The following is a 22,289-nucleotide window of genomic DNA, read 5'->3' on the forward strand; positions in this document are numbered from 1 at the left end:
CGCTGGAAAGAGTCAGCGATTTTGATTATTTAGGCCTCAAACTAGAAGACTCGCACAAGTGGCAGCGCCACATCCAGAAGGCAACTTTACGATTGCAACAGCGAGCGAGTGGCATTGCAAGATTTGCAGCTAGATCTCCTAGCTTTGCCATGACGCCCGCAGTAGAAATTTACAAACTACAAGCAAGAGGGGGAGCAATCTATGGAGCTGAACTGTGGGGCCACTGTTGCCTGGATGATTTGATAAAAGTGGAGAACTCTTTTTTAAGGTCATTGCTAAGAGTTCCTTCCAGTACCCCAATGCTCCCAATACGCATGGACCTAAATCTCCCTTCTATCAGCCAGATTGTTGCACTCAAGCCCCTGTTGTACTGGATTCGCCTATGGTCATCAGATTCTCTTGTCCATTATAGATGTGCGCTAGCTAACTTGATGGCCAACAACACTAGCTCCAAAATCAAGTGGTGTGCATATGTAGAAAGGACCCTCTCGCTTCTTGGTTTGGGGTCCTATTGGAAGGAACCATTATCTATCCCTAAGAACGCAACCCAGACTCTAAAGGATGCTTTCTGGCTCCATGTTCAACTTTCCCAACTGTCCGCTGTCTCGTCATCATCCATGACGGGAAACTTTTTATATTTTAAATGTCATTATGAATTTGCACAATATATGGATATAGTATCTTCCCCGTTTGCTCGTTCATTATACATTAGATTCAGGGTGGGCTCTCTTCCTTTGCGTTCCCTCACTTATAAATGGCCTAATTTTAGTTGTTCTTCTAAGATGTGTCCGATGGGCTGTGCTAGAGAAGAATCAGTAACTCATATTCTCTTCCAATGCCCCGCATACTCCAAACAAAGAGCCCGTTGGATCATTCCTCTGTGCAGAAGTAAGGGTTTTAAAAACTGCTTGCTAGCTTTGAGAATTTTTAAATCTGATTCATCGGTTTTAGTGGTTTGTTGTTTGTCAAAATATTTAGACTCAATCTGGCGTATCAGATTGAACACGCTTAAAAAAGCAGAGGGAAATTTAACAATGAATGTGGTAAACAACAACTGATGGATTTATCATTGCATGCACATATCACTTTTATTGCTTCAGATGCATCCCCTACCTGCTGTTTTTATTTTTCTTAGATATTTTTTAAATCGAAATGTCCCTTTTATCTGATATGGTTTGCCAGGCTTGTATTTTATTCTTTTACCTATAATGCGTTTTTACATAACTATAAGGTGCGATTTTCCATGAGGGAACTGCTTATGTGTAAATATTTCTCTTTTCTTTTTTTTCTCCTTTTCAATTTTTTATGACTTAAATTGTTTATCATGTAGCTTGCCGTTCCTTTTTTGTGTGATGCGCTTTTATGGTATTTATATTTACCGAAATAAAGCTAATGAATGAATATTAAAAAAAACAATCTATTCCCAGACTGCATGTAAGGAAAACAATCTTTCACTTCAAATGGTCACATAGTATTTTCAATCAAGACACATTTTGACCCTCATCATGACTTTGGTGGTCTCATACCAAGACCGTCAAAGCCACGAACACCAGAAGATCGCCAGTGCTGGTGGTCTTCCATCTGCCATGATATAGTCACTGCTGGATTTCCACCACATTTAGAGTGGATATCCAGCCGTAGCCATGCTGACGGGTGGTGGAACCTGTTAGTGCTACCACCTGCACCGCCCTGCCAGTAGGACGCCTCCAGCCATATTAAGACCATTAATACGGCCTGGGGGTGTCGTGCTGGCGGGGCACTGCTGGCTGTAGCAGTGCCCATTCCCTTTCCCTGCCGGACGACTCCCCCGCCGGACAAGGTATGTCAGCTGTCCATCAGGGGAGGTGGGGAGGGGGATGTTGTGTGTGAGTGTGTGGTGTCTGCGTGTGTGTCTGAATGTGTGTGTCCCTGTGTGAATGCAACTGTGAGTTTTGTGTATGCGTGCTCGTATTCATGTGAGTGAGTGTGTGCCTGCATGTCAGTGTGTATGTGAGTAAGTATGCATGTTTGGATATATATGTGTATGCGTGCCTGAATACGTGGTAATATGTGTGAGTGAATGCCTGTATGGATGAGTGTTAGTGAATGGGTGTATGGATGTGTCAGTGAATGGGTGTACGCGTGGTGTGTGCAGGTGTATGTGTGCATTTATGCGGAGAGGGGGGTGCTGTGACAGTAGGAAGGTGGGGGCGCTGTGACAGTAGGGGGTGGGGGGGAAGGGTGGAGGGGGTGCTGTGACCTTAGTGGGTGTGGGGGAGTGTGTACTGTGACAGTAGGGGGTGGGGGTGCTGTGACAGTACGGGTGGTGGGGTTTGCTATGTTTGTAGGGGGGGTCAGGTGCTTGCTGGGGGGAGCCATCTACCGGTGAGCCCTACCGCCATGGTTTTCGTGGTGGTGCTACCACCGCAGAAACTATGGCAGTAGGGCAGCTCAGAATGCTGCCAGCAGACTGCTGTGGACCACCGGATCAGAGATGTACATCTCTGGCCCGGCGGTTCATGCGGTATGAGTGGTGATGTGGCAGGTTGGTGATGTACACTCAGAATGTGGCGGTAAACACCGTCAGCCTGTTGGCGGTGATACCGGCGCATTAACCCTGACGGTCAGAAGACCGTCAGGGTAAAATTAGGGCCTTTATGTCTTGGTAAGATTAGTAATCTCATTGTGTCATTTATGTACACATAATTGTTTCAAAATGTTCCAACTTCAAATTTTTTTTTTTACATGTCACAGTTTGTTTTAATAATGTGCAAAAAATACATTTAAAAAGTATTACTTGCACAGTATTTTTATAAAAAATGCTTTTTTTTCCAAATACCGTCAATGAAGGTATAAAATACACATCAATGTTAAACACAGTCACAGTTCACTTTTTAATGTGTCATGGTTTGACAAAATCAACATAGTTCGTATCTGACATTGGTATACAAACTAGCCACCATTTTGAGTGCTGGTGAAACACAAACAATTTAGAAATACAGAGCGGGTGCCTGACCCTGACATCTGGACATTGTGACTCTGAGGCCGTCGGCAGAAGTTGACCACGTAGCAGGTGTAACACTTGACAGACACAGACATAGGTTAATGTGTGTGACAGCAACATACGAAAGCCACTGGCTGTGTCCGTCTCCCTCAGGGATCATGTACGTCATGTACTTGTATGCAGCATATTGAAAAAAAGCTCACTTGCCTTCTAACACTGCAGTCAACAGCATCTCCTCAACTTTTGTTGCTGTTATTAACTTCTGGGAGCCAGGATGCCAGGCAAAGTAGGTGACATTAACTTGTTTCTCCTTTGTACACACGCAAACTTGTCCCTTTTTGTTCATGAGTTAAGTGCTATGATTAGCGTGTAGTGAACTGAGTGATTTAGCACTGTACAGAATGTTGTTTGACAATGCCAGAAATATCTGTACACTGAAAACAAAAGTCACCTGAATAAATATGCTGAATTTTCAATTCATCTTACTCACAAATCTAGATTTCATTAGACAAACTGTAGGCTCCTTACTTCCAGTGGCCAGTAGACACTGTACTAGTAGTATAGGAGAAAACATACAGTTCATGTCAAGATAAGAGAAATGTAAAGTGCAAGAAAATTCACTTTACATTTCTCTTATGGAGTTGTCTGATAATGTGTTTGTGTGTTTTAAACATGTCATTGTGCCACATATGGAGAAAGATATTTCCTGTGTTGCAAGTCTAAAGGACAGAGGCTCTCAATCATCCATACAAGTATGTCCTATTACTACCCACTTATTTATACATCACCCAAAAATATGCTCTCACTAACACATGGCAGCCCTTCGTCACTGTATGTGGTGTAAACCATTTCGGGCTCTTAAAAGATTAGGCATGAAGCCAATGTAACTGTGCATGTGGTTATGTGCAAATAATGTACAGGTTGTTTGGCTTTTAGTAACTCACAATGATTTGGACTTATCAGGATTGGGTCTCACTACTGCAAAAGTTTCATAGCCCTGGCCTAGATCATGTTTGTTGCCTGTATTGGCAACATGAAAAGATAGAAAGTGTTAAGGGTACTTAACAGATCACTGCAAGTTAGTATTCCTTAGGTACTTTTAAACATTTGAAAATACTCTGCACTGACTGTTTGGGAATGCATGTGAGAGATGCAACAAAATTGTGTCACACCACTACAGACAAACGAAATCCCTTAAAACCCCTTTTGTTGTTATCATTTCTCATCCATACAGGTCAATGCCCACCAAAAGTGCAACATCTGGAAAGTCATCACCAAGAAGGGGCAGACCCTGGGGGTCCATAAGCAGTGCAGTCTGCATTGCAGGAAGAAGTGGTAGGACCTATGATGCTGGACCAGAAAGTCAACTGAGTCCTCCCAACTAGGGAAGCGCGTGCGCTACACCCTGACCCCCTAATGGCCACCATCCTTGTAGTTGCCTACTTGGAGCTCAATGGTCAGTTGAGGGCCCAACAGCAGCATCAAGGGGGTGAGTAATTGTTTGTAGCTGTTCCTGTTATTTAACCTTTTTTTTATTTACAGCAAAGTTGTAAAGCATCGACATGACGGTTGACAAATATCTAACACACATGAGAATTTCTGGAAGTGTAAGCTTTTCAGATGTTGTCTGATGCTGTGTTTGGTGTATGTATTTGTGCTAAAGGTTGCCACTAGATTCCTCATTCCAAGCAAGATACTGTTTTGAGCAGAGACATGGCTGCATGTGAAAAAAGAGGTATCTGCATTTTATCTATGTTATGAGGGACAGTTGGACCAAACATGTCCCATTTGAGTATTGGGTCTGGTGTGTTGCTACATCACAAATGTATGTAGGTCCTAATACTGATGACATGGCACACTAAGCACTTATGAAGCATTGATGTTTCAGACTTTACTTTGGTAAGATTGTACAATGACAATATGACAATGAGCAAAAGGACTGGAAATGTGTTCAATGGCAACATTACTTATTTCTAACATGTTAGAAATATGTTTTCCTAGCAAGATTCAAGTCAGTTCATGTAGACAGTACCTGATCGGAATGAAGCCTTAGTCCTTCACAAATCTGCATGTAAGTCAGTCCGTGTCAACCAACATGAATTATTAAGCCAAACTGTATTGATTAAAACAGACAGGAATGTGTTCACATTGATGACAGAGTTACACATAACCCAAACAACATTGTAGTGTTCTTAGATATTTCCAGATGAGAAATCAATGATGGTGAGAATTGTGATACTTAAAGTAACATTTGCAGATGGAAGGTTACATCATATAGATGTTGGAACATCCCATCTTAAAATGTCAATATCAGGTCCAAAACATCACTCTTTTGTTTTTGTGCTATACTGAGGTGGGTTATAAATGTGTCAAGGCCTATGTATTTACTCATGCTATCAAAGCCATTTGTCAATCCACTACAAAAATATTTTCTTCAACAGCATAAGTATTTACATAGTGCATAATACATTGCTAAGCTAGTTCCGTACAGATTCCATATGATATGTAGTATAATTTGTAATATACTTTAGTTACTTAAAGTAAGTTTCAGTTTCCTAAACATTTTGGTACAACATTGCAACATTTGTGAACAAAGATTGATACATATGTAACTTTTGGTGAAAGTACATGATGCAGATTATTTGACCTTGTAAACATGCTGTACAGCTGTATTTCTGGTTACTGTGAGTTTTGGGGACATACGTTCAGTATTCTAAACACCAAAGCCCTAGCAATCAGAGGCATGAAACAGTTCATGTAGAGAAATACAAGTTGGTAAGAGACAAGGGTATAAGTGATACAGGAGTTATTATGGGAATTTCTAAACTGTGAGCAAATGATTTGTGGAATTTTTACTTATTGTCATGAGATAGTTATGATAAAGAAGCCAAGATGATAGCCTTGAGGCTGGTTAAATAAGTAGACTTGGCAAATGAATTGTGATCAAAATTCATGTTCAGTTCTATTTGTACAAAAACACTAAGGCGGCCATTCCAACTTTCCTGCTGGGCCGGCGGGCGACCGCCAAAAGGCCGCCTGCCGGCCCAGCGGGAAAGCCCCTGCAACGAGGAAGCCGGCGCCGGCGGAGTTGCAGGGGTGCGACGGGTGCAGTGCAAAGCAGACAGTGAAAATCTGTATGGGGCCCTGTTAGGGGGCCCCTGCACTGCCCATGCCAGTGGCATGGGCAGTGCAGGGGCCCCCAGGGGCCCCACGACACCCGTTCCCGCCATCCTGGTTCTGGCGGTGACAACCGCCAGAAACAGGGTGGCGGGAAGGGGGTCGGAATCCCCATGGCGCCGCTGCAAGCAGCGGCGCCATGGAGGATTCCCTGGGCCAGGGGAAAACCGGCGGGAAACCGCCAGTTCCCCTTTTCTGACCGCAGCTTTACCGCCGCGGTCAGACTAGCCCAGGAAGCACCGCCAGCCTGTTGGCGGTGCTTCTGCTGCCCTCCGCCCTGGCGGTCACAGACCGCCAGGGTTGGAATGAGGGCCTAAAACTGTTGTATCTGTGTTATCGGCTTCATCTGGGCAGGGCTAACATAACACTGGCTACGTCGGTAGGCAAGAAGGTGTCCACAATGGTTCTGGCGCAGTCCCCACCAACACCGAGGGAAACAGTGGTATGGAGGGTGAGGGGACTGACATGGAGGCCACCAGTGATACATCATCATCTTTGGAGGCCTCCAGAGAATATCAGTCCCTAGTGGTAGCAGATCCTACTGCAACGTTACTACCTGCATCATTGTTTGCAACCCATCTTCCCATCTCCACCCTCCCATTTGGCCATATATACCTCCCTAAAAGGGGTACAGGTACCTTCCCCATCCCTGTCTCCCAGGCTTTGCTCAGTGAGGAGGCTCTTGCCCTCTTGCAAACTATCTCTGTAGGCCAGACTGCACTACTAAATGCCATCTAGGGGCTTAGTGGCCAAATGACACAAATGCAGGCGTACCTAGATGGCATTCACAGTTCCATGTCTGACCTACAGTGGTCATTCCATGGTCTGGCTTCTTCACTGACTGCAGCCTCCCAGCCATCCTAACCTCGTGCCACAACTCCCACCCGTTCCCCATCCCAAATCCCTATTCCTAGCTCTATCGAAAGCACACTCACTCCTTTACACACACTCACTCCAACACACACATAAACACAGACATGGCAAGAAACACAGACAACCACACAAACATTCAGACCGCAAACCCTTTATCACCACCACAAGCAAACCCACAGACACCACACCCACCATGACTCAAAAATGCACAATCACTGCCACCACACCCACAGGCACCACACCCACCACCAAACAAACATGCACAGTCACCACCACCACACCTGCAGACACCACACCCACGACCAAACAAACATGCACAACCACCACCCAGCAGACACCACACCTACCACCAAACAGACATGCACGGCCCCCACCACCACATACACCACATCCACAACCACACAAACATGTACAACTGCCACCACACACATGCACCAACACACCCACAGATATCACAACCACCCACAGCACCTCCACAGTACACCCATCCACACACATATACATTACATTTTGCACACACTGTACACAAGTGCCCACACTCATCCGAACAAAAGCCACCCAAAAAAAGCACAAATGAAAACTTACACCACATACACCAGACCCATAGGCAATTTTACCCTCAACGGCCACATGCACATCACCCACTGCCACTCCCACTCCCTCTACTCCCAAACCCAATTCTCTGCCAACCACCCTACCCTTTTTCCCCATGTAAGACCATTTATTAGCCCTGGTCATGACCCCTTCCACATGCCAAACCACCCCTTATAATTGTAAACCCATGCCCCCATACCCCATCCCACCCCACCAAAACCCTAACCTGGCAGTGCAAATAGGAAGCATGCTCTGAACATGCAACCCAGGATAGGGACTATTTAAAATTATGCAGCTGTTTTGAACATTTATTTGATTAAATGCATATTTTGGCAGGATTATCTCACTTTTCTATAAAAAAATGTGTTTCTTTCGAATATCTTTGTCCTGGCATTTGTTTTGTAATTGTTACTAATTGTTTGTTGGTGATATTATTTCTGCTAATGTGAGTGCTATGGTTATATATGTGGCTTTTGTGTACACTCACTTGTAGCACTGTGTAGTGCAATTGCTACTTTATATTGGGTTTATGTCATTCAATTCAGGTGTCTGGTTCATGTAAAGGTTATGGGAGTTTGGAGTAAATTATTGCACACACCTGAAGGGACACATTTCCATTTTGGATTTGTGTAATTTTTTGTGTAGGTGTTCATTGGCATGAGGGCAGTTAGTACCAGATTGGTGGGTGTTACTAATTGTTTGAGGTGTGTGTGTGTGTGTGTGTTTTTTTATATCATACTGATTACATACATACACATCGCACATCATTGTACTGTTGCTTGCAAATATTTTTTGCACATGTTTGAGTTCAATGCTAATGTACACTTCTGAGGATGACAGGTAATTCAGTGAATTATCTTCTGTTCCAGCGACAACAGGGTTGATTTTCGTCTTGGTCCAGGAGCAGCAGCAATGGTAGGACTGTATGATCGAGTTCATGGTGGCAAGAAATTAGAAAACTTGAAAAACATAAGTTTCATGCTTTTATCTTTTCCAATCCACCAACTCATGTGTGGAGGTATGGCTGTCACAGTTATGTCGGTGGGAAGCCACATCGTGATTGGCTTGGCGGTAAAAGTGGCTTTAGTCCCACTGCCAGCAGATTTTACCTATCCTGCTGTCAATGCGGGTGAAGATTCATGGCAGTGGCGGCAGTTCGTAAGCGGTCTTTTGTCGATATGACCACCAATATCTAAATTGAATGGGCGGACCTCCAAGGCGGCGGACAGGAAATTCTATTGAAAATCGACAGTGACACTGTTACCACCAAGATCTAAATCATTCTCTATGTCTCTTATATATTTTATCTGCATACATGTCTTGACGTTTGCACTCGTTTGTATCAACTCATCCTTTAATTAGTTTTTTTCTTTCTTTTCTGTTCCTTATTATTAAAAATGCCAATAGAATATTTAGAACAAAATAAATAACCGCTGTCAATTAAATTGTTTAATGCCATATCAAAAAGACTCAAGGAAGTGCATTTGTTCAATTTTCACACCTGAGTCATTAGTGTTTTTTTTTATTCTTATTGATTTTTATCACTAGTTTAATATGTGTTGGAAGTCTGATATTAAGCTAATTTAGATTTCATATGATGAGAGCATGTCCTTAAAATGCCATGTCATCCAAGTCAATATTTTCAACTTCAGTGGGGACTTTCCAAGCAGTCCTGAGGGGGTTGGGGTGATTTAGACATTACAGAATAAGAGAAACATGAATGTAAAAAGACATGTTTGGGACTATTCATGCAGCTATAGTCTTTTTAATGTGCAGCTTAGGTAACAGCTTTTCCCTAGCGCTATTCTAGAAGGCATTGCAATAATATAATTTTGCTTCCATGCGGGCTTCAGCAATTGTTTCATAATATATTTCAAGTTAAGGAAACTGTTATATCTCTGAGCAATTTTTTAGCACTAAGGTGCAGATTTAGGAGCCCCTAGCACCACATTAGCACCACTATTCCATAATTTTTGTTCACATTAAGGAAGCGCTAAAGTGGCATGTACCCAGCACCATATTTACAAAGTGACACAATGCATGCATTGCACCACTTTGTAAGCCCTTGTGTCACATTATGCCTGTGCCAAGCATAATGTATGGAAGAGGGGTGAAAAAATGGAGCAAGGATAGCTAATAGATTTCCTTGGGCACTTTAGTTTTGGCACGTTTAACACCTGCTCAGAGCAGGCGTTAAAAGGGGGCTTTCATTATTTATAATGGGCCCCTATGTACTCGGCAGCAGAATACATCAATAGCGTAAAAAATAAATGACGCTATTGCCCCCAAACCCTGCTCCATGGTGCTTCATATTTGAAATATGGCACACACATAGTTGTGGTAGGGGGCGCTAAGGGGCGCAAGGAAAGTGACACCACTTTTCTTAAATCTGCACCTAGATGTGTATCTAGCTATTCAGACCACCGGAGAGAAGAATGACGTTGTAGGGGACTAGCAATATAGAACTCACTATTTAATATGGCTGAAAGATGGCGCAGCTTTAAAAGGTTGAGACTGCTGGAGACACAAAATCAGATGACAGAAGTGACTAAGGACCAGTAGCCACAGGAAATCAGAGACACCAAGAACTATACTATGAATATTAGAGGCCCAGATGGACTTCACTACTGTGTTCAGATTCTACTTTACCCTGTTGACCTCTTCATTCTCAAGAGCCTCCAACTCCTGGTCTAGACATTTAAGGTCCTGTTTCTACTGTTGAAGCCCCATCCACTGATGGTTACAATCTTGCTCCATTGCTGGCGGTCCCCTGATTTCTATGGATCACGAGGACTATCTTCTGTGCTACACCCAGGCCAGAAAATGTGTTCCATCTAGGCAAGGTCATTTTGTTAGAGACTCATAGGGTTCATTTGTATCCACAGATCCCGCAGGACTTCAGAGGCTCTCAAGTCTCATAGGAATGGCAGACATCAGGGGCATAGATGAGAATAAAATTCACATTCATTTCTCAACAGATGATAACTTCCAAACTCTCAACGGATTAACATCACAACCAAGCGGCTCCACATATTCAGGTCCCCATAGATTCTTAGTTCACTAAAGTCACTGATCTGTCCTAGGTGGGACTCTGCACTTTACAGCCAAGAATGGAAATGATATCACCAGGAAACACCAGGTGCCCACTTGCACACAGTAGGGACCAGATTTACTAACCTTTCATGCAACCCAGTGTAGCAGGGCAACTGAAAGGGAGACAGCAGCAATGTACCATATCTACAAAGATATGGAGCACTTCTGCTTTCTCATAGTGAAGGCGCACTTCAAGCAGCTTAGCGCCAATACAGGCACCCTTGCACAGTTGTGCAAGGGTGCCTGCGTTACAAGGAGAATTGTTTTTGTGCAGGAATGGACACCTTCCTTGACAAAAACAATCTTTTGAGGTATTTTCCTCTTTCTACATGTGCTGCAGATTGCAGCACATATAGAAAGCGGAAATAGCAAAGAGAAAAAATACTTTTCTCCTTGTTACGCAATCCCATGTGAGGCGTAGTGATTTCATGCAATCCCAGGTTTACAATCCTGTGTAAATCTGGGATTTCCATGAAATCCATGGGTGAATGCATGGGAACACTCATGTTCCACCCATAGAACGCTTCCAAAATGAAATGTAACACAGTGCAGTGCAAGCCACAGCATTGCCGTACATTTGTTTTTTTGCAAATATGCCCAAGGCAGTGCTAATCGCACTTTGTGTGGCTTTGTGAATATCTACTAGAATTTTGCATCATGGTTATACCACTTTGTGGCACCACAAAGTTGTACAACCATGTCACAAAATGTTAGTACATCTGGCCCTTATTACATTCTACCTTGAACCAAAATAAATACTCCCCTGAGTCATAAAGTTAGTGCCACTTCTACTTAACACACTTCAACAAACTGGCATGCACCAAGTCTGATGTGCTTTATGAACTGTGTATTAACAAACTGACTGATCAACAAACCCATGTTTTTGAGGATATAAATTGGCCGTAGTTAATTCTCCCATAATAACAAACTGATTGGTTAAAATGCTGGCCAAGAATATTTGAAGGTGGATTGTCTAGTGGGGTACAATATATATAAAAAGTGCCTAAGATGTTAGGTTTCGATTGAGTAATGCATATTTCTTGCGTCATTTTCCTCTATCTGGCATAATTCATTCAATTGATTATTGAGAGAGTTCATGAACATTTTTGCAGTGGTGTGTGTAAATTGATGACAGCCTCAACAATCCACGTTCTCTAGGGGAACACATCCACCATTTCTGGGCAATGTCTAATGGAATATCATCTGTACTGCAAGCTTAAAAGTGGCATCTTCTCTTCAGAGATCAGTGGACTTATGGGTTTTATCCTTGCATCCCTTATTGTTCAAATGTACCTCAAGAAGTTAGAAGCCTTTCAGCATTGTGAGCACTGGGAAAGAAACACAGATTTCCTTTGCTTTGTCTACAGTTATTCATGAACTATTGATCACTTTTCCCACATGAGTACTTCTAGTACCACGGTATGACAATAAGGAGTGAAGTTTTCCCGCATTCCCAATACCAAACCACCTTTTCGAACTTTTAAAACAAGTTAATCACCATCCTATTGCTCTATCTCCCTGACCACCTATAACTATTTACGATGGAAGCTGATGTCACCAGTAGTTGTAGGTGAAGTTCTGTCTCAAAGAAATCCAAACACTGTCCAGTTGCAATTTATACAGAAGCAGTTAGGGAAATGTCATCAAGGAATACATTGTTTGAAGACTTGAAAGATAACTTGTTAGGGACATGGCAATCAGTGGTGATTCTCGCAGATTACAGTAATCGTCAGTACCTGAAATCCAAGCATCTCCAGACCACTGCTCTGGCCACAGTTTTTTAAGACTCTGATTTTGTCATTAAGTTTCAGCCTAGCCTCAGGTATGTCTAGACATATACTGTGTCCCTTTTTGGCTACTCTAATAATAAAGTCACCAATCATAGCAATGGTAGGACCAATTTGTAGTTCCTTGAGCTTATTCTACAGGGTAAGAATTATTCAGAACAATTTCTTTTATTGACCTGCCAGGACAATCAAATGAAAGGTTGTATTTTAGCAATAAGTCCATCTTTAGATTTCTGACAACAGGCCATGCATGCAATGGTGCCAGGTGTCTCAGCAGGGCTGGTGCGGGGTTAATTATGGTGGATGCCAATGCCCCAGGAAGCTAAAACAATCATGTGTTATGATACCTATACAAGTGTCCTTGAAGTCTAGTACACTCTCTCAGGACACAAATGGTGAATTACTCCAAAGCAAGTGTGGCTTTAGCACAGTATTGGTTAGTGGATTACATCAGGAAAATGACGTTTCATCTTTAAAAGGCTTAATGAATGCCCCAACATAAGCCTCAATGTCTCTTCAAAGTGTAGTACATTGCCACAGCTTTCCTTTCATTTTAATCACAGATCATTGAACGCAATCTTTCTCTCAATTTTGGCATGATTTATGCAGCTTGAGGGCTTGGACGACTGTGGTCCTGTTAGCATCTGGAAATGGGCATGAAAACAAGGCACTATGATAATTATTAAAGCAGTATACTTTCATTGGCAGCTATTGCATGATTTAAAGACTGAAAGGCCTCACTAAAGCTAGCAGAGTTTGTCATGAACCATTGGTTTTAAGTCTAAACACTGCAGTTATTCACAGTAGATGAGCATCAGTAACATTAAATACAACAGGCTGCTTAGAAAACATTTAGAGGAGGCCAAGGCAAAGTACAGCGGGTGACCATCTGTTTACCACGTCTGCACATGCTATAGACTCAGCTTCACTGGCAAAGGAATGCCCGGCACGTTTGGAGATCTCCACTAGGCCACACCTTGGTACTCTTAGTGATGCCGATGCTGCTGAAGATTCATTTGAGGCACTGGATTTTGGTGAGTGGGTCTACTGTCTGTTGTTTAGACTCTGCATTTTTTCAGAAAACAAATCCCAAAGCTGGGCTTTATTTGAAAAAAGAAATAATCTTTTTCATGTACTGGAGGTTTTCTATATTCATGTGGGATCCGCACATATGTTTTTCTACAGGGCTCTACCATACCTTGCATGGCATTCTGGGCAGCAAACATATTGTCAGAAGGTCTGCAACACTGTTACCTGACAGCTCAGTGGAAGCAGTGGATGATGGACTGTGAGGTCAAAGGTTTATGCTGGGTGTGAAAGCCAAGGCCCCAGATGTGTAACCTAGCTTTTCTCTGACTCTAAATGGAGTGATGGAGCTGCATGTTGGTGTTTGAGGAGCACTGCACATCCACCAGACATTTACTGTTGAAAAGGCAAAGCAATTTTCAACCATAATAGGTTAGTCCCTTCAAAATTGACAAGTTTGCAAATCCTGTAGCTGTAAAACTGTTCTTACTACCCATCACCTTGATCTATAATGTCTTTTATGGCTCACTGGTTAAACCTCTAGTTGAATTTATGAGAACTCCATCAGAAGCGGTAACAAGAACAGCTGCAAAAGGAGGAGGGTTAAGCATGAGGCTAGCTACTTCACCCTGTAAATATAATCCTAGCTACAGAAACATCAGTAAAAAAAACTAAAAGCATCCCGGCTTTGGGGAGAGCTGAACCTCCTTCCCGGACAGCTATGTCACCTTGTGGTGAAAGGCAGAGGTGCCTGGAAGCCACAAAGTGAATCCACCTGCTTTCGACCAAGGCCATCACTATCGCAACATGGAACGTGAGGATCATGTTCAAGACAGGAAAGACAGCCCAAGTGGCAGCGGAGGTGAAAAAATACAGCCATGCCCTGATTTAGCATCAGTGAGACCAGCCAGACACAGTCCAGCAGAAAAGACTGGCTTCAAGTGGGATACTGCTGTATTCTGGATGGAGGAAGGAGCACTCCACATACTCAGGGAGTAGCACTAGCTAGCAGCGAACAAAGCTCTGATTGGATGGGAAGCCCACAGTCCCAGAATCATCACAGTGACCTTTGGCATAAAGAAAAAAGAGGATCAACAAGAATGTTATCCAGTGCTGTGCATCTACAAATGACATCAAGGAAGAGGGAAAAAAATGTTTTATAACAGACTCCACTCCATCCTAGTGAAATGTCTTGAGAACGACATCACCATACTGATAGGAGACCTCAATTCCGAGACTGGAAGCAACAACCCTGGGTACGAAGAAGTCATGGGCAACCATGGCTTTTGGCAACATTAACAAGAATAGTGAAAGTATCTCAGATGTTAATGCCCTTAATAGTTTGGTGATAGGCTGTAGTGGATTCCCATAGAAAAGAATAAACAAGGCCACATGAGTGTCCCCAGACTATTCAACAGAGAATCAGATCGACCATGTCTGCTTTGTTAAGACATTCTGGAGGTTAGTGCAGGATGTGAAAGTGATGAAAGGAGCTGACGTGGCATCAGACCATTACCTTGATGTGGCCAGGCTGAAGCTAAAGCAAACATAGATGAAAACGACAAACCAACACCAGCAATACAACACCCCTGTCCCCAAAGATGCATGGAAATTGAGTTAATACTCAGTCACCCTCAGTAACAAGTTTCAAGTCTTGCAAGAAGTAGAGAATGACAGAGACCCAGTCGAAAGGCAGTGGGAGAAGATCAAAAAAACAGTAACATTATCCTGCCACGAGGTACTGGGTTCTAAGAATTACTGTGATAAAGAATGGATCTCCACTGAGACTCTCTTCAAAACTCAAGGAAGAAAAGAAAACACCTTTCGAACAAGAGCCGAAAAAGCAAAAGCTCAAGGTGAATACATGAAACCAACAAGGAAGCAAGGAAAGCTTAAGAACAGACAAGTGAAGATTCATCAATGGTGTTGTCACAGCACCTTATGATGCAGTAAGCTTTGGAAACTTGAAAGAACTCAACACCATGACAAGGAAACTCTCCAGCAAATAAAGCAAGCCAGAAAGACCTGTTAAAGACCAAGGGGGTCATTACGACCTCGGCGGTCTTTTCAAAAGACCGGCGAGGCCGCGGGAGACAGAATACCGCCATTGCCGGCGGTATTTCTGTCTCCCTATTATGACATTTCAGTGTTACCGTCCGCTGGCCCAGCGGAGATGTCACATCAACATAGAGCCGGCGGCAATGCTGATGTGCAGCGGGTGCAGTAGCACCCGTTGCGCATTTCACTGCCCGAAATGCGCAACGGGGCTATGCCTGGGGACCCCTGCACTGCCCATGCCAAGTGTATGGGCAGTGCAGGGGCCCCCTGGTGGCACCCCAAGTCCCCTTACCGCCGGCCTTTCCATGTCGGTGTGTACCGCCATGGACAGGCCGGCGGTCGGGGACTCATAATGCATGCATGCACCGCTGCCCTGGGGATTATGACCGCCAGGCGGAATCCTGGCGGCAAAGTGGAGGGGCCGGCGGTATGGCCGTGGCTTTTCCGCCACGGTCATAATTGCTGGCGAAACACTGCAAGCCTGTTGGCGGTGTTACCGCCAACATACCGCCGGCCGCCAGGGTCGTAATGACCCCCTAAGTTGAGAAGACAATCATGGGTAATGAAGGCCAACAATCAAGATGGGTGGAGCAGTTTGAGGAACTGCTGAACCAGCCCATGCCACAGTCTCCGCCAGATATACAGCCAGCTGAAAAGGACTTGCAAATGACTGCATCAGACCAACCAAGGAAGAAATACAGTAAGCCATCAAATATCTGAGAAATTGGATGGCAGCAAAACTTGACAACATTCCCCACATGCACTTAAGGAAGACTTGAAACATCAGTAGAAATGGTTTAACACCATGTTTGGAAGAATCTGGGAAGAGAGAATGGTGCTATTAAACTGGAAGGAGGGATATCTCATCAAGATCCCCAAGAACGTTGTCCTGAGTAACTGTGCAAACTACAGAGGGATAACTGTTCTATTAACCCCAGGAAAAGTTTTCATCAGTCATTCTTAATAGAATTAAGGGCAAGTCAACACTCAATTGTGAGACCAGCCAGCTGGCTTCTGCAAAGATAGATCCTGCACAGACCAGATTTCAAAACACTGCATTATCATTGAACAGTCATTAGAATGGAATTCAACAGAGTGGGCAGAGAGACACTTTGGAAACTTCTCTACCACCACAGTGTGCCAGATACATGTGTAAGAATCATCAGGAACTCTTGCAAGGGAATGACCTGAATGATAGTCCATGGAGAACAACTTACAGAAGCCTTCCCAGTGAGGACCTGAGTCCACTAGGGTTGTTTGCTTCTGCCTGTTCTTTTCCTGCTGGCCATAGACTGGATTATGAAGATATCTACAGCAAGGAGAAGAAATGGGATCAAGTGGACACCTTGACTCAGCTCGATAACCTTGACTTTGCAGACGACTGCTCTCTCATACCTATCTGCAGATGCAGGAGGAGACAGGAAATGTGGTAGCCACATCCACACAGCTTGGCATCATCATTCACAGGGGAAAAACCAAAGTCCTGAAAGCTAATACGGCCAACGCAACTGTAGTCACTCTTGCAGGTGATGCACTAGTAGAGGTTGAGGCCTTCATTTATCTGGGCAGTGTAATAGACAAGTAGAGTGGCACCTACGCAGATTTCAAGGCAAGAATCGGCAAAGCAAGGGCTGCCTTCACTTATCTAAAGAAGATCTGGAGCTCCAAGGATCTAACACTATAAACCAAGATCAAGCTTTTTCAAACTTATGTAAAATTGGTTGTTCAGTTTGGAGCAGAAATTTGGAGGACAACAATGACCACCACCAACAAAGTTGAGACCTTCATCAAAACCTGTCCAAGATAAATCCTGCAAACAGCTGGCCAAAAAACACAGCAACAACTACCTGTGGCAGCAGACTTTCTAACTCATGAAAAATACAGGAAAGGATGCTGGGGCTGAATAGGTCACACACTCCTCATCAAGCACCACCAGGTAAACCCTGACCTGGAACCTCAATGTAAGTAGAAAAGAGAAATGCCAAGACACCTGGCATTGGGACCGCAAGGCTGACTGCAAGGAAATGAGTTACACCTGGAGTCAGATTTATTTAAAGAAAAGCCCAGGACAGAGAAGGCGGGAGAGTCCTGGTTGATGGCCTATACCTGAGGAGGGGTAGTAGGCATAAGTATGTATGTGGAATTTACGCAAGCAAAAGCAGCTCCTCCACCCCATCTGATTGATGGCTATGTCAAATTTGAGGCTGTGTTTTGCAATATTTTTTGATAGGATAGCCCATCTATTTTGTAGGTCTTCTTGCCTGATCTGTAAGTGATATTACAAAGGTAATCAGCAAAAAACATTGGCAAACTGAGTTGTTGGAGAGTCAGTGTTTGTGCAAATTTCAGAAACTGTATCAATTTTATGGTCAGTGTATACTGTCATTGAGTGCTGGTTATCCTCTAAGTATTGTTTCCATTCCTAAAATGCTACATTGACTACTAATTATTCGTTTTCAGTGGTTGTATAATTTCAGTTTAGCAGACATATTTGCACCTGAATGTAATTGCACAGTGTTATTTTTCCATTGAAAAAGAACACCCGCACATTCGACGCATCTGCAACAGCATGCAAAGGTGCAAAGGAATATATGGATATAATTATATGTGTGGTATAGTAAATGCAGTTTTAAAAAATTGCATCTCCTGTTCAGAAATATGGGAACAAACACATCCTACATAAAATGGTGATAGATATTTGAGAAACCTAGAAAACTCTATTTCCTTCACATTAATGGGAGTTGATTAATCAGTATCAGATTTAGGTTTACAAGGATCCTTCTAGGGGTCAAAACAAAACTCAGAAATTCAAGTGACAGGTATTGAAAATAACACTTTTCATGATTGACAAACTAATATTCTCGTAATTGCTGTAAAACCATTGTCACGTCTGCTACATGAAGCACATCATCTGACTAATAGATCAGAATATCATCCAAACTAGATTATAACAAGAATATCAATATATTCACACAAAAACTTAATTTAGGAAATGCTGGAAGTGAATGTTTCCAGACACCGTACTGCAGTACTGGGGATTAAGGATTGTTTTGAACTGAACGTTCAAAAACAATCCTTAATTAATCCGCAGCACATACCAACACCAAATGTTAAACGTCAAGTAAATCCGAATTGTGTATAAATCATTACATTTTTTTACTTGATCCAGTAAAGCCAGAATTAAGGGCATCAGATGCATGTTCTAGATGCTTATTTGATAGCCAGTGAATAGTCTATAAGCGTATTGTAGGGGAGAAGACATTGGAAAATGAGAATGGCATTTAAGCAGTTTTTTTGCTCAAAGTATTCTTTTAGATTTTTGTCTTTGACTATAAACCGTTTTTTTGTTAAATGCATCCCCATATTCTATATAATGTGCACGCAATTCTCCTGGGGCTGTTACTCTAATCGATAACGTATGAATGGCTATTATATATGCCAGTGTATGTGGTGCTAATGTGTGTATATCAAGATAACAACGTTGTTCACAAAAGGGAGACTGTTGACCTATTCAATTTTCTATTATGTGTCAGCATCCGTAGCATCCCCAATATCACAATATCACTTTGTGGCAAATTAAATCCATCACAATGCCCAATTTCATGAAGATCTGTTCAATACGCCACAATGATGCATCTAGTATGGCAGGTTATTGGACCAAGAGACAGTGTAGTGCAATCCACCAAAGAGATAATTGAACTGAGCTTATCATCAACATGGATACATTAATCTTGTCATGTGATACAGTAAAGAGGCTACCCGTTTCCAGCGGTGGCTGCTGGCAATAACACTCAGTGGGGCAGCGCGCAGGGGAGTTTAGCTTGTGTGGGTAGCATGCCGGGGGTGGGGTCAGGAATAATAATTAAAAAAAACACACTTACCTGCCACACACCGCCTCAGTGCTTCTCTGTTTTCTCCCCTCCTCACCCAGTCCAGGCACTTCACTCATGCTGTTACCCAGCATGAGAGGAGCACCAAGATTGGTCTGAGCAGGCTGAAATGTCACTTAGTTGGGGACTGGGAGCCTGAGCTAGTTCTAAGTGCACAAGTCAGTTTGGCCGGCCTAAGATGCCCAGCCAATCCGAAATGTGCACTTACAATGCACCGACTACTCCTCTTCCCCCTGCCAATACAGAGGATGGCCCCAGCCCTCCATAGACTGGCAGATTTGATAGTGAAAAAATAAAATGATAATAAAGTAGTTTTATTATCATTTTATTTTTATTTTTTCTGCTGCCTTTCAGCATTGGGGTGGCGCTCCTCCGCCATAATGGAGAGACAGCCTCTGCCTTTTTCTCCTGAATCAACCACGTTGGAAACAAAATCATCTCCTGTGACCAAAACTCTGTCATGAATAGGCAAAGTATGAAGGCTTGTGGGTAATTTGTCACATAAAGTGCCATCGAAGTTGACAAAGAAGTACTTGCTAAAGCAACTTTCATTACTTGTGAGCATTGTTTTTTTCTTTCAATGTACCTGTTTTTTGAAGCAATCATTAGAGTACAGGCCATCTTCCCCGCAGAACAGACCGTTGTGGGTCCAGCCGTGTGCAAGTGACTTCACTACTGTGTAAGGTTATTTCTTAACATAGTTTTTATTCCTGTTACTGTCGCAATTTCAATTCCCAAATTATGTTCGGCAAATATTGCCATAGACAGGACAGGTATTCTTCTGTTTCCAAAATCTCTTCTGTTGTGTTCTTTCAGGTACAAGTTACAACTCTATTGGGACCACCTCAATGGCAATTGACCCTCAGGTTAAAACGAACAGTTCAGGCATGTGTTGCTTCTTTTAGAGTACTCACTCATTCTCATTCCACCTTTGAATGGTTTACAGCTACACTCTTATCATTGTAAACCCCTTTCTTTTCCTTATTACCAAATCCTCAATATTATAAAGCCACAGTTTATAATTCTCATCCTCCCTTATGACTTCCTTTCTACTCCTTAACTGTAGTAGGTGAGATGTAAGACATAGCCCCAAATGCATTAACTGTGGGTATTTCAATTCAGCCTCTGGTACCTTATGCTTTGTTTACTTTTAACAAGAACACCCCATGATTCTACTCTGTCTCCATTTCTTTCTATGCACTTGGATGTTGTGGTGCATTTTTTCTTGGAATCCATTAAGATATCACTTCTTCCCCAGAATGTGCTCAATTCAATTGTGCTTCCCCCTTCATTTCTTCAGTCACCCACCTGACTTGGTCAGGACCCTCCTGCATTGCATCTGGAACAAAGGTATACATTTCCCTATTGTCTTATTACTTTCTCTTCTCTGATGCAAGTGGGTCTGATAGTCTCTATTGCATAGGTTCTACTTCGGCGGTGTTCTTTGTACTTGCTCCATTGACTCTGTAGTATGAGCCTAAAGTCACAATGTTGTTCACTGTGCTGTTCTCTGGTCCAGTTTTTAGTCTACATCACTTAATTCAGAAACATCAGTGTGTCCTTGTGGATCTGTTCTAAAAGATCTCTTAAGTCATCATGAAGGCCTCTATAAAAGAAAAAAGTGCATTTTGTTTGAGGCTCTCAGTTTCAGTAACTAGACTGTCGAAATGTGTGCAGTAAGTCAAAACAATTGTTATTGGTTAATTGTGTTGTAAACCTGTGATCAAATATATGCCTGTAGTTTTGAATGTAGAATAATCTTACAAGATTGGATTGACCCAACTAACCAATGTCGGGAAGCATGCTGCTGCATCTTTACTTAAGCATGTTAACATTTCCTACTTTAGAGTTGTTTTTCAGAAGCACTGAACTCCTCCATAAAAACAAAATCCAGGCTGCACTGATTTTGGAAGGTGAACACCTTTAATGGAGTTAGGGGCATACAAATTTGCATTGAGTTTACAACCTGCAATTCCTAATTCACTAAGGCTATAGTAGTTGCCAAAGATGATGCCAGAATCTGTGGCAGAATTGATGACTGGCTAGTACTGTCTAATATGTTACCTTAGGTTGTGCTGTCTGAGTGATGTGCTTTTATTTGCTGCTTACAGTCATGAATACGTGTTGGGGTATTTCACATGGAGCGAAATTTCACCTCTCACAGTTCAGAGTGTTTCTGGGCCAGGAATTATCAAGACCACAACCTCAGAACCTGTACATATGAATTGATATGTCTGGTATTTCTATAGAGCAAACCTAGCCAAAAGGCAGGGGAACATTGTGCATGGTCAAAAACAAGCATTAAGTCAGTGATTAAGAGAAGAGGAATAGCTAAATGGATTTTTATGTAGTGTTCTATAAACAGGTGAGTCTTCAACTTTTTCCTAAACTGGAGCAATGTTGAGGTGGGCCTGATGGATACAGGGTTGTTGTTCAAGGTCCTTTGTGCATAGATGGAAGAAGGCCTGATGTTTTTTTAATTTTTACACTTCTGACGCTGCAGTTTTATGATATCCAGGCTGCTGGTTTGCCACCAGAGATGGTGAGATTGTAAGATGAGTTTGGGGTTCTGGTCATGGCAGCTTTGTAAACGATACAGCTGGTTTTAAAGGGTGGGCTGGCTAGGGGAGTCAAAATGGATTTCCATCAGGGTGGTGTGATGTGATCATCTTTCTTCAGGCACTGAGGGCCATATTTATACTTTTTGACGCAAAACTGCGCTAACGCAGTTTTGCGCAAAAAAAATTAGCGCCGGCTAACGCCATTCTGAAGCGCCATGCGGGCGCCGTATTTATTCAATGACATTAG

The sequence above is a fragment of the Pleurodeles waltl genome, chromosome 5 (genome assembly GCF_031143425.1).
Source record: "Pleurodeles waltl isolate 20211129_DDA chromosome 5, aPleWal1.hap1.20221129, whole genome shotgun sequence".
Taxonomy (NCBI): domain Eukaryota; kingdom Metazoa; phylum Chordata; class Amphibia; order Caudata; family Salamandridae; genus Pleurodeles; species Pleurodeles waltl.